General features: G+C 35.5%; 1 protein-coding gene across 1 annotated transcript in view; it reads right to left on the reverse strand.

The window, feature by feature from the left end:
* Nucleotides 1-7,737: 7,737 nt before the first annotated feature.
* LOC122811593 (TAP binding protein) overlaps nucleotides 7,738-14,466 on the reverse strand; it is a 73,501-nt gene continuing 66,772 nt past the window's right edge. The window contains exon 9 of the mRNA XM_044083544.1: nucleotides 7,738-9,498. The gene's annotated coding sequence lies outside the window, so the exon portion shown is untranslated. The remainder of the gene's footprint in view (nucleotides 9,499-14,466) is intronic.

Raw genomic sequence — 14,466 nt, forward strand, 5'->3', positions numbered from 1 at the left:
TAACACTAAGATAATACAATATGCAGATGACTCAACTTTAGTTTGCTCTGCATCAAACCTCCCTGAGCTCCAAACAAAAACTCAAACTGTCTTCTCAAATACTGAGAACTGGATGCTCCAAAATCACCTCTCTTTGAATGCCAACAAATCAAAGATCCTTCTATTCTCTCCCTCAAAATCTATCTACCTAGACAAAACCTCTTTCAAGATTACAAGCCTTGCCATCTCCACTATAGAAGTTGTTCTTTTCGCTAAACTTCTTGGAGTTACTATTGACGAACACCTAAAATGCGATACCCATATTCAGCTAAATATAAAGAAAACCCATCAGAAACTTGGCATGCTGTACAGAAACTCCCACTTCCTCTCTCCCTCAACAAGACAGACCCTCGCCACTACCTTCTTACTACCCTCACTAATGTATGGTGCTCCCCTACTAACCAACCTATCTTCCTCTATCTCTTCTAAACTAGAATCCTGTTACAATAAAATCTCAAAGTTCACTACCACTTCCAAATACTCCACTCACCACTGTAAACTACTCCACCAGCTGCAATGGCTAGAATTCCCAAACTACCTTGACTACTTTCAACTCATCACCACTCACAAGCTTATTTTCAAACCAACTATATGCCCAGTGCTAACAAATATCTTAACATTATTCACCCCAAAACAGAACTCTAAGATCTAACCAGCAAAATCTAATCTCTGTTTATAAACCAAACCGTCCACTTGTCAGCTTCTTCTATCCTTTTTTGTCGCCAAAAAATAGAATTTTCTCCCTCCATCTCTAAGTATTTCTGAGAACTCTGAACACTTCAAAACCCAGCTGCATTCTTACCTCTCCCAAAAATGGAAATGCAATTGCACTCCACCTACCTAACCTGCTTAATACATAAATACTTTATAACACACAGTTTGTTCTTCCTTACACACTATTGATTAACCCTATGTACTGCCTTCATGCTAATGCTACCTCTATACCACTCTCAGAGGATTTAAACCTCTGTATTAATTTAACTCATGCTAATATTCATGTATAAAGAACTCATCCATGCTAATGTTACTTCTATATCATTTTCAGATGATTTAAATCTCTGTATTAATTTAACCTTGTACTACTGTTCTCAATCACTAAACATGTAAATATGCTTTATATCCTTCTCCAAGCTGCTGTTTAACTTTTGTTTAGTTTGTGCTATTGTGTATGTAAAATTTGCTTAGTTTGTTTCTGTTTCCACTATGTATTGTACTTCATATTATGGAGCTTGTACTATGTATTATTGGAGATTTTCTCCCAGGGCCTCCACTGAAAACAGGCTCTTTGAGCCCAGTGGACCTCCCTGGTCATCAAACTGGAAATAAATAAATGAAGGGAATATCATGGGCTATGCCTAGAAGTGCCAGATGGGCACTACAAACTGCTGTATTCTCTCACCCTCTAGCCCTCCCTCAGGGGTCTACTCTCTATACAGTAATTCTTTGTCCCAGATGAATCAGGTGCCTCACTAGCTACCTCCCTCAAGCCTTGTAATATAGGGTCTGAGAGCTGAGCCTGTCCCAACTCTCCCTTTGTAACCCTTTCCAGCTCCCCTTCCACAGGAAGTCTGGTGTCCTCTGACAGTGGTGCCTCACTGTTCGCATGGGTATTACTAGTACTCATTGCTGCCCTTGCAGTCACTCTGTCCAAGGGACCATCAGTACCCACAAGCAGCTGTGGTTCACCTTCAGTTTCACTGCTACAGGGTAGCTCTCTCCCTGACATAACCACCTCACCAGTCCTGGCTACAAGTGTGTGGTCTGTATGGGTCTCCTCCAGGCTACCAGACCTACATGCTTGTCTCCAAGCCTGAATACATGTAACTGCATGTACACAGGGTATTGCTTTATCAAAATTATTCCCTATCAGGACATCTGCAGGGATATCCTCAAACACACCTACTTGCTTGCTTCCTTTTCCACCCTCCCAGTCAAGGTGAACTCTAGCCAAAAGTATTTGGAATGGGATCCCTCCTAAAGCTCTGATTGGAGTAGACTTCCCAAGCAAGTAGTGCTCCTCTATAACCACTGCAGACTTCACAATGATTAGGTCAGAGGCTGTGTCTCTCTTAGCCATGGCCTCTTTCCCATTCAGTCAGATAGGATATAACCTCTTGTGGTAGTTTGATACCCTTGTTGTCTGGAGACAACTTACTGCTGGCATTTTGTCATTCGCACTTACTGGCTCTCCCAACTTTTGTTCCCCACCTTGCCTCTGTGGACATCTATATGCTACACTGGTTTCATTTAAAACATTTAACCCTTGGTCCTGGACGTATACCTGGACTAGTGGCTTTGCCTGCTACTGGTGGGCTCTATTGGGGCAGTCTGGGCTACCCACCATGGGTTCCCTTAGCCCCATGAGCAGCACTGAGTGTCCCTTTCTTGTGCAGTGATGCCCTGCTTCCTAGGTATAGGTCTCCCTTCTTCCTCAGATCATTTGCAGTAGTACATTGTCTATCAGCTAACCAGATTCTCATGTCCTCAGGCAAAGTGGTAAGGGCTTGTTCCCTCACCAAAAGGTCTGCCAGCCCTTCAACAGTGGTGACCTGACACCCACTCACCCACCTATGAAAATAAGTGCTTAGTTCAGCAACATATTCACACACACTTTCATCTGCCTTGCATCTATGCTCACAAAACTTTTCCTATAAGCTTCAGGTGTTAACTTAAAACATTCTAAAAGACAGTTCTTTACAACATTATAATTTAAACAATCAGTATCAGATAGTTTAAAAATGATAGTTACAGGTTTACCATAGAGTAAGGGGGGTCAGGAACCGTATCCAGAGCCCTTGGTCAACATTATACCATTCACATACCCTCTCAAACATATGAATGAAACTATCAAATTATCCCCCTCTGTAAATTGTGGAAGAAATTTACTGACCTTTGTTGCTTCTGGGGTTCAGTTACTCCCTTGCCCATGACTTCCATGACTCTGGTGAAGAGTTAGTATCTCCTTTTCATGTTGTCTCTGCCTCTCCTTCTCCTCAGCTTCCAGGTGTCACAGTTTCTCATTTTCCTCTGCCTTCAGACATTGCAGTTTCTCATTTTCCTCAGTCTCTAGACATCTCAGTCTCTCTGCTGCCTCTATTTCCAAATGCTTGGCCTCCAGCTCAAGTCTCTAACTCCAGATACATTTTTAAGTCCTCTGTGGAAAGGTCGAGCTGTCCATTTTTTGAGAGTTGTACATCTCCACGGCCAGTCCGATTGTCCTCCTGGTTGCTATTATGTGATGCAGCTGTGTCTAAAGCTGCAATCATGTCTGCTTTAGTCAGGTTAGTATGCACCAGTCCTTTAGCCTGGCACATTTTAGCCAACTGGCTCCTTGTCAACTTGCCATACTCCTCTACTGATATGCTTGCCTGCTCTCCCTGACTAACTTAGCTAACAAAAAAATAAAACAATTGTGATATGAACTCTGAATGTTCAATGCATGGCTGATTGAGAATACAAACACCTTCAGTGATCACTATACACAGGCTACAGGAATTCAATATCCACATCACTAAAAGCCAATTAATATGTGATGTGGATATAATATGCTACACCCCTGCACTGGCCCATTAATCAAGGAGCCTCAATCCTCACCACTAGCAACAGCGAGGGACATATACAATGGGAAGATGACAAGTACATATACAGTAAAGTACAATTTCCCTTAAAAGCACACAGAGATCACAGTCAGTCTGGGGTGGTTTCTTCTTCTTTCTCCAGATCCCCAATAAGATTCCCCACTGGCTCAACTATAGGGTTAAGATCTCAGTTGAGGAGTCAAGCCAAGAACTCCAGCACTCTCTCTGTCCAACCAGTGCTTCTTGTCCTTGCCCAAGTAGCTGACACACAAACCTTGAGATTTGATTTATATACAAACACACAGACACTCCTGGGGAAGCCTGGCACAGATTTACTAGCCATGCCTCCTTCTGCCCAGACTATAAGGTAGTTATCACTGCCACCAACCCCTCCTTATCAGCTACTAGAAGGCCCTTACAAAGGGTGACTAATCCTACTGTGTAATATTACTATTATCCAAATGGTAAGTGTGACCAAGACTTGCAAGGCTATTTAGGAGTGGCCTGTACAGTGTCACCAAATACATATGCAAGTACGCTAAGAGCTTAAATATATCTCTCAAATATCAGTCACAAAGATAGGTTTAAATTTATTTAATAATAAATAATAAAAGAACAAGACAATACTCAATCAACACAGTTACTTCAGAGTTTAAAATCACAGGAAATATTTTAAAAAACAACACTGCAGGACAGTCTCAAATAAATACAGAAAACATCTAAACTAATATTTACTATACTTCTATCTATATCTAAGATAGATACTATGCCCTAAATTTTGCCTACAGACAACACGCAGGCAGAAGTGCTGATGATTCCAGGTCAAAGACAAAATACAAAATGCAAGGTCACTCTCTGACAAGAGTTCTTAAATTAATATCAAACATTACTGCTGGGTCAGCTCGGATGACATCAGTCTTTGTCACCTGCCTTCAGTTCCCAAACTAACAGAAACTAACATCTCCGTGTTAAAAATACACATCGCTTAGATGTTTGCTGAGAACTGGAAGTCATAAACCAATTAAACACTTTTACATTTTAGACCTAGTAATTACTTCACTCCAAGACAACAGAAAAACCTCTAGCTCTAGAGACATTGTGTCTGCTTCACTGAAACTGAGAGATAACACAATTGTAAAACACTTTAATTTCAACTTATCTTCTTGAAGTTTTGTAAGTTAACTCTGTATGTTGCAACTTCTACTGTTAAAACATACATTTGCACAGGTATATAGTTTATATGCATTTCTTTTCTTTTCCAGTACGGTATACTGCAGACACATCCTAGAAGCTCAATACTGTACAAACCCTGTTCAACACACACTTCTACACCAGTAGTTTAATATACACATATATAGTTCTTTTACGTTTGTAAGACAAGCATATGAATCATGTTGATATTCACAAATGACATATGATTATTTACAACATTCCAGATAGCTGGGCTGGCAATGTCACAGTCCCTTTAACATATACATTTTGTTTAGAATTTATCTAGAAAATATGTATACATCTGTCTAGTCTAGTTTAATTGTGTATTCTAAGATTGCATTACTTATAGATGTAAATAAAATAGATCAGTACATTTGGTACAATATAACAATTTCTTCAGAGTTCTTCACAGTTGTGGTGACCGTCATTTTTTCAGATCTAGGGCAAAATGTGATGGTTATCATTTCACAGGTCCAGACTTCAACCCACAAGATTTGCCACATAGTTTCTAGATTTCTTTCCTGATATCAATGTAAGTGCTTGTCAGTATTGTTTGAGGCAGTATCATAAACATACTATGCTGAGCTTTTAAAGCATATTTATTAAAAACTTCCAGAATTAGGGTACCATGTTTGATACAACAAAGTCTTGAAGCTTTGGCAACATATGAAAATTTCATTTCAAACTGGCTATATAGTGCATCAGTCCGACAGCCTCAACACTGCATGTCCAACTTAAGGAGCAGGATCTGTACCTTAAAAGAAGATTTTGCCATCCCTTTGATAAAATATAACTAATTTTGATGTCTTGAAAAATAAAAGCTTGATTCCTGAGTTTCTAACAGACACCAGTATCATACAACTATGTTGATGCTCTAGGGTAAATGAACTGCTAACTACTAGGCCTTTACTAACATTTAAGATGGTGTAGCGAGTCAGCAAAGGATGGAAACTTTTAGTATTCTCACCCAAAAGTTAAAGTATATCTGTTTCTTCACAGTGTATCACTGGTCATTTCAGATTCATAGAATTCTACTTTTTTTACCCAAAACAGGTTTTGAATTTGTTGAATCAAGTCACATTTTAAACCAGGCACCTATATTTGATTTGTTTTATTAACTGTGGTATTCCACAAATGACACTGCTTAGGTTGGTTTCTGTGAAAAAATATTTCTTCGTAGTACCCATTAAGTATCTATCAGCAAGCATCACTGTGTATCACATGTCCTCTAAAACTGCAGTTTAAAAGCAGAAAAGGTTTCCCTGAGTCATTCAACCTATTGAAAATTACAAACAACCACAGCTGTCAGTGTGTATTTAATTTTAGCAAGACAGACCCACAGCTCAAATAACTTCCACTAGAGAGTTGTCATAACCACTATACTCGCCCCTACAAAATAACATATCTTAGTTTACATATCCCAGCAAACAGCTGTGTGTACTTCCCAAAAGATTTAGGACAAATAAGCAAATGGAGAGTAGTGGGCTATCTAGATCCCATCCATGTCACATGTAATTAAATGATTTTCCTTCAGAAAATTGTACATTTGTCACACAGCACCAAACGTTTCTGTGGAGCAAAGATCTCTGATAATTTACATAATCAGTTCTATGATCCCTGAATCTTACATAAATACAATCCATATCTGTACCGGTCTAGACGGAGAAGAGTTGTTTTGGTCTATTTATTCTCTTCTGTAGGTTTTGCTAGTAGGTACACTTCTATTTGATAAGTTTGTTTTCCTAGAAATTTACAGCACTGCTGCATGCAACCTATGCTATCAGGCAACATCTGACAATAGCAGATGCTTCTTTAATATATGACTGCCTGGTATGCATGTTTTATATATAGATGTTATCAGTTGTGTGTCATTTCTGGATGCCCATTGTCCTTCCTGTAAGTTCTACTTCCTGACCCAATATTAATAAACACTGCATTACACTATTGCCATTACATGGCCTGTAATCATGATAATATTATATTTACTTCTCATGATTATTATTAAAGTCAGGTAATGTAATATTTCTTCATACATTTTCCATGGATTCTCATGTCTTTTGCCTGAACAAAAAGGCAACTTGAGTATAGCAAAAATAACTATATACATATAAAAATAAATGAAAATAAAAAAATAACTAGTTAAGTGAAATCATAAAATCTGAGTGCCCTTTTCTGTGAATACTATACATACCGCTACTAACGATCACTTTCTTCATACAGTTGTACTCAGCATATTAATAGAGAAAGTACTAAGGATGTGCGTTTGTTGTATTTGCTCTCAGGCTGATATGCTACTTCCTTAGGATTTCATCCAGTCAGAGACTAAGACCTTAATAATATTTATTTTGTTTCACTTCCATTAGCATTTAACACTGCTTAGGTCGGCTTCTGTGAAACAATATTTCTTCGTAGTACCCATTAATTATCTATCAGCAAATGCCACTGTGTCACATGTCCTCTAAAGCTGCAGTTTAAAAGTTGAAAAGGTTTCCCTGAGTCATTCTTTTCAAACTCTTTACATGTCAAGAAAAGAGGCCTTGTTTCATTGCTGTTTTCTTTTCTTTCACATAGACTATACTCAAGTAAGCTACAGATCATCCCCGTAACTTCCATGTTCTCATATATATGTCTGACTTGGGAGTAATGTAATAAATAACTGTTTGCTTGTTTGGTGTGAGATTGTTTTTTTTTTTCTTTGTAATTAATTGTGTGAGACACAGCTGTTTGAAATTATGGGCACTGCCAGTCTGGAGTGTTCATTTTCCCTCAGCATGTAGCAAATTTCGAGAGGGTTATACGAACTGAGGGGTACAGAAGACAGACTACCCTCTACTGGTACACGAGAGTGGGAATTCTGTGCTCTGTGCACAACAGCTAATTCATTTGCTTTCAACACAAACATAACATGTCAGCTTGTAGCATTTTATTTGATGTTTATATTTACACAGTTTGTCATCAAATTATACATCTTTTTTGGTGATAATCAGTTCACAACAGTTCATTAAACTTTAGCATTGCAACCGTATCTTAATACATTAGCACACCCCATTTCAGCGCAGTTCATCCTGAACTCTTTATATTGCTTTAACCCATTAGCTATAGTGCAAACATTTTTAAATGTTAAAACAAAAGTAGGACCCTAGAAAACCAAATCTAAGATTCCTGCCAAGGAAGCTGATCAGGAGATATGCTTATCTGAACATCAGACTGTAGTCCATTACTACAAAGCAAGCAAATAAGTGTCTAGCTTTTGAATCATTTCCCATGAAACACATACCATGGGGATGATGACACTGCTGGTCCTTTGAAAGAGAAGATGTGAGAGCTTCTAATGCTCCAGGACATCACAGACCCTTCTCCACCGGAAGGACTATATCATGCCATCCTTTTCTATTAAAAGAATATCTCTTTTCATCACTTTATTACAGGGTGTAAAGCACTGCTTTGAGTACAGTGACTTACTGCTCTTAAACCAGGCATCAACAACCTGCAACATCCTGTTGAGCCATCACAGCATTTCGAAATGAGAGAGGCTCGATGGTCAAAGAATGCTCTGACGCTACTACAGCTGAAAGCAAGACAACGCAGGGTTTGTCAAATGGAGTTATCCAACACACCCTAACAGAAAACAATAGAAGTTTCTGTCTACCAGCATGGGTAAAATCTGACAAAGCTTTTTATTTATTTATTCATTTTATTATTATAAATGTCATACTCAGCCTCTAACTGCAGTTCTGCATGTACATCTCTGGTTACCCCTTGTGCCTCCCAGTGATTTAAAAGTGTGTCTAGGCCTAAGAGTGACAATAAGCTGTGGAATAAAGATCAGTGAAGCTCTGAAATTAAAATCTTTTAAAACCATAACTTTTCAGTGTTTCATTTGTTAAGATCAATATGCAACTCTATTCTGGTACTGCAGTTCACAAATTACTTGTTTAGTGGAGGAATAAACAAAAATGCATTGGTTCTTTTTATCTTTTGAGCTGCAGTCCTCTTCTGGATTCAAGCAAACGTTATGGTTTTGAGAAAGATGAGTGGGAAGGTTATACTTGAAGTGATTTGCCAACATTTCTGTATACATCGCAGCATTTGATCAGTCAAGTGCTACAATGTATTTTTCAGCTTGTCCTTTCTAACTTTTTTGGCCCATTTTTTTAATAAAAGCTTCGTAAACATTTTATTAAACCACAGCAAAAAAAATCAGCTTTTCCAGATGTGATGTTACCACAGGGGAACACAGGCTAAGTCTACAGACTTTAATGGGGCACCTTAGTATATGCGCAGTGCTGCACCCATTAAAGTCTACGGATGCAAAAGATGCTTTTCCTAGGTCTATGTCACTGAGATTAAACTTCCATGTTTTATCTTCAGTGATGTTAGTGCAAGGAAAATGCAAATTTTAAAATTAATTTTAAATATAAAAGTGATGACTAAAATGTTTTCTGATGGGAGAAAGTGATGTTTAGGAGTTTATGCACTCCATGCTGTAGTGCAAAGGTAGGTTTTGAAACATCAGCAAATCACTTTAAAGGACACATTTTGAAGCTTGTCTTGCAAAGTAAGCATCAGCTCCCCACTCAAACACACACACAAATGAATTGACCAAATTATTTTTTTTTCTCAGCCAAATCTGGAAAGAAGGATTCTGGTGTCTTCTTGTGGACTCCATCTGTAAATGAAGCAAAGCAGAATACTGTTAGTCCAGGCTAAACTTTGTACATCAGTTAGCATAACTTCTTTCCTTCCCAGAACTCAGTGATACCACCACCATCCTCACTGTAGAATTTTCTTTTCCAAACCTATTTATTGTTAATGCACTCTCTCTCTCTTACAACTTGCAGCTAACTCTTAGAGTGACCCGTGGACACACATTACTTTCCGTGGAGCTTATGTGGCAAAGGGGGAAACAGAAGTAGGTTGCCAGATCTTTCTTCCATATCTCACACACACACAGACACACACACACAGACACACACACACACAGACACACACACACACACACACACACACACACACACACACCTATGGACAGTTTAGTGCCCCCCAATCCACCTACACTTTGGAATGTTATAGAAAACCAGAGCACCCACAGATTCATCCAGTGACCATACCACGCATCTCCCTGCCATACTCCACTATCACTTACATCATTCGACTTTCTACCCACCAGTTAATTTATTCATTCTTCCATCCATCCAGCCCTTCCTCCCTCCCTACTTCTGTGTTTGCTTATAATTCAATCATCAGGTTGTACCTATGGACTGTTTACCTGACAAACACAAAGAAATGATGTGGCTAGATGCTAAAGACCTAGAGACAATATATATATCTGCACTGGCTGTGTAACTAGAAGACACATAGGCATCTTCTGTTTCATGTGCAAACTCTCCAAAATGTTAGGTGAACACTACTTTCTACTCATTGTGGTTAAAAATTAATTTTGCATGTGACATTTATCTACATGGACCTTTTTCAGATTTGGCTCAGAGTTACAAAAGTTAAATCCATTAATTCTTAAAGCAAACAGTCATTGTACTATTTACAGGGATACTTTCCTCAACCCAAAATATATACAGTAGAGGTTTGTGTCTCTCTTTTTGCAAAATAGTTTTCTATTTCTTTGTACTGATTCAGGACCTGACTTAGTTATCAGCTTTGAATTTAGGCACTCATATATTGTTACAGTCATACATTGCTGGTAAACTGCTGAACTGCCAAATGTATTATCAAATTATTTTGTTGTGTTATGTTGTTTTAGAAAAGAACAGTTTATATGATCAGTCTTTGTAACCTGTGTTGCTTTACGAAGACCTGCTTAACCTTGTCCTGTTCTGAAACTATTCTGAAATGGACAGAATGCTGACCACTTCTCTGACCCTGAAATTAAGACCAGTTTGTTATCACTTAAGCAGTCTCTTTCTACATTATTCCAAAAGATGCTGAGTTATGTACAGAATTAAACATTAATAAATAAACAGGTGCACTTTCAAACAACACACATTATTCTTCACTCTAATTATGTAAACTAAAAACATCCATTTAAGTAAATTTAAAAGTCATCACATGCTCATATATGCATACAAATATTTGTTCCACATTTTAATGTAAATATTTTGTTTGGTTAATCTGGTGGGTTCTGAAATGGGTATGTACTGCAAGTTTTGCAGCTTTGTTACAGCATTGTTCAAGTTTTAATTTTTGTGAAGCCGAGATGTTAGTAAGGGTGGCAGCACCATAAAGAAGAGTGGGGAGGAGATATCTGTTAATATTAGTTTGCTGTTCACTTAGTTTGTACTTTTATGAAACACTAACATAGAAACAATAGTTATTATTACTCTTGAATCAACACTGATCGATCCTGAAGGTACAACGAACCCAAAGGAAGAAAACAAACAATGGTTCAATGGTTCAACTGTTATAATGCTCAGAGGTGATCCAATTTTATTAAGCCGAAAAGGAAAATGTTATTATTAAAATGAGCAAGTATCTTAGAAGTAAACAAGTACTGAGAGGACTGGGATCTTGAAACAACCTCTGTATGACAAATATATTTTGTCATTTTTCAAAAGAAGGGCAATAGATAAATTAAAACACCACCTTTGAGAATATGAGATCAATTATTAAACATATTTAACTTGAATTAAAAGAAAGAAAGGGTGGCATCTATAAGCTAGAGAAATAATTGGTACAGTACAGTAAACATGAGGACTTTTAACAAAAAAAAAAAAAAAAAAAATATATATATATATATATATATATATATATAAATATAAATATATATATATTTTATATATATATATATATATATATATATATATATATATATATATATATATATATGATGAGGAGGAGAGTTCTTTGAATATTAAAATGAATAAATTATAGAGAAATGAACAAAGCTCTAAGCACTGGTGGACTTGTAATTGGTGGCCAGATAAAAAAGGATGTGATTGATAAGAAACCTATAGGTTATAAGATCAGAAAACAATTATATCCTGATGTTACAAATGTAAAGTGGAATAAGAATAAATAAATGCTTAATGATAGAAAGATTGCTGGTTCTAGTGTTAGTACCAATAATTTGGACAATAACAATGCTTGCAATATATGACATTCTAGGAATATTTCACAAGAAAGAACAAAAAAGATACATATAAGGGAATGCCCAGTTTGTCACTTAACTGAGATATTAAGCTAGATAGGAGAAATGTTGGCTTGTGTAAAACATTCTCTTTTTAAAAAAATATATTAGTATAACATTTATATACACAAAAAAGAAGAAATTCAATATCAAATACTGTTATACAATGTTAGGAATCGTCAAGATAATCTTGTACAATTAACACATTAAAAGTCTTGACATTTCAAGGCTATCCCAATCACTAAAAGTCTTATTATAATTTATAGATCTTATTCTGATCACTTCTTTTTCAGTTTTACATAGTATTGCTGGTAAATTTAAAAATGCTTTGAATGATGGAACTGAGTTTGAGTACCAGTGTTTTGTAATAACTTTTCTAGCTACTGCCAGAAGACTTCAGAGCATTTTTTGTTGTTTGGCTTTTACAGATGAAGAAAGTGGAACATTCATTAGTATTATTGTTCTATTTAAAAACAATTATCAGAGCACAGTCCCTTTAAAAAAAACACTTCTCTTCTGAATATATATTTAATTTTTCACAGTGCATAAACATGCGTGTCCAATCAGCTTTTACATCTTTACTATATCTCCAAAAACATAACTCATTTTACTAAACTTTTATAGTGAGTAATAAACATTCTATGTATATATTTCCACATAAAAACTTTCCAGTATAAACTTGAAGAAGTTTGACTAACTGATTTAAGTAAAAAAAGTTTTATTCTAACTACCTATTGAGTCACTAAATTCACCACTTATCTAAAAAGTTCTGGAATTTTGCATGAAAATTATTATTATTTATAATTAACTTGTATAACTTGGACAAGTTTCCTTTGTAGCTTAATTTACCTTGGATGATAGCATTCTTACATTCATATAATGGGGGAATATTGTTCTGTGTGAATAATATTAACTGGTTAACAGTTCCAACCAACATATAATCTTTCATTAAATATTCTGGCAACATAACTCTTCATTTTTCAAAGCAATCATACCATAATACTAACCCATTCCTTTTTAGTAAATTAATTTTAATATTGTTCTGAGTTTCCTTCAATCTAGAGGTGTGTGCAATGTGAGAGCATACAAATTTCCATTTAGATATTAATATCAACATTTTTAACTGTTTTAAAAATTGATTTCATATATGCAGAGTCCAAAAATTGAAATGAATTTCCTTCTAAGGTAAATTTTATTAACCAGTTGAAAGGATTCTCACATACTTCTAATTTATCACATTTGATAAACTTATAAGAATTTAGTATAATCTGCTCCTGAAAGGTTTTCAGTTGACTAGTGTAAACTAAGCTGAGTCTATCCAGAGTATAACAGAGTTAAACTTTGCAGCAACAGAATAAGATTCTACATCTAGGAAACTAATAGCGTCATACTCCCATAATATTATAGGATTTCTATAAGCAATTCTGTGATTTTTAGGATACCATAAAAATAAAGTTATCATTTTTTTCCATTTTATTTAAACATTTTTTGTCAGGTATTACAACTACTGAATGTAATATATGTATGTACATCTTGGGTAATCAATTTAATAAGTACGAACCTATCCTCAAAAGTAAAAAAAAAATTCATTCCATTTTTAATACGAAACATTTCAATTATGTTTTCAAAATTAGTTCTTGCTTATGTCTTGACAGTTCTTTCCTAAATATTGTAGGTATTTTCCTTCCCAATTATATTTATATTTATCTTTAAACTTACTATCTAGTAATTGATTTAAAACTATTATATTTCAGCAGCGATACTTCTTGAAACTTTTAAATTTTTTCAACTGAATAGTTTAAATCTTCTATAGTTAGTAAAATATCATATGCTAGTTTTTTTTAGATTGAAAATCCTTGTTAATTGAGACTCCATCATTTTTTCATTACTTCTTATACTATTAGTTAAGGGTTTGAGAACTAATGCAACTAGTAGAAAGGACAAGGGACACCCTTGCTTTGTGCCTTTGTTTAATGTGAATCCTTGAGAAATATAAGATCCAATTTTAACAATTTTAACAATAAATTGTTCTAGAAACGCAAATGTTTCTAAAGTTTTAAACAAGTAGTTCCAATCTACAAAATCAAAAGCTGTCTCTATATATAAAGTAATTACAGCCAATTTCTTGTCAATTCATTTTGCTAAATCTAAGATAGTTACTACTCTTTTTATATTATCATACATTAATTTACTGACTATAAATCCTGTTTGATCTTTATTAATCTACTATACCTCTTAATCTTAGAGTGAAGATGGAAGTAAACATTTTATAGTCTACATTTAATAATGAAATAGGTTTATATGAGGAAATTAAATTTTTATCCTTTCCTTGTTTAAGTATAAGCAAGATTACAGAAAATATTCATGACACAGCAATTATTTTATCACTCAGAATTATCCTGAAAATGTCACTAGTAATTCTAAATTATTTAATAGAAGCACACTATATAATTCCATACTTAAACCATCTAACCCTGGAAATTTACCATTTTTCTT

This window comes from Protopterus annectens, chromosome 9.part0 (genome assembly GCF_019279795.1).
Source record: "Protopterus annectens isolate FY-2018-M chromosome 9.part0, PAN1.0, whole genome shotgun sequence".
Classification (NCBI taxonomy): Eukaryota; Metazoa; Chordata; order Ceratodontiformes; family Protopteridae; genus Protopterus; species Protopterus annectens.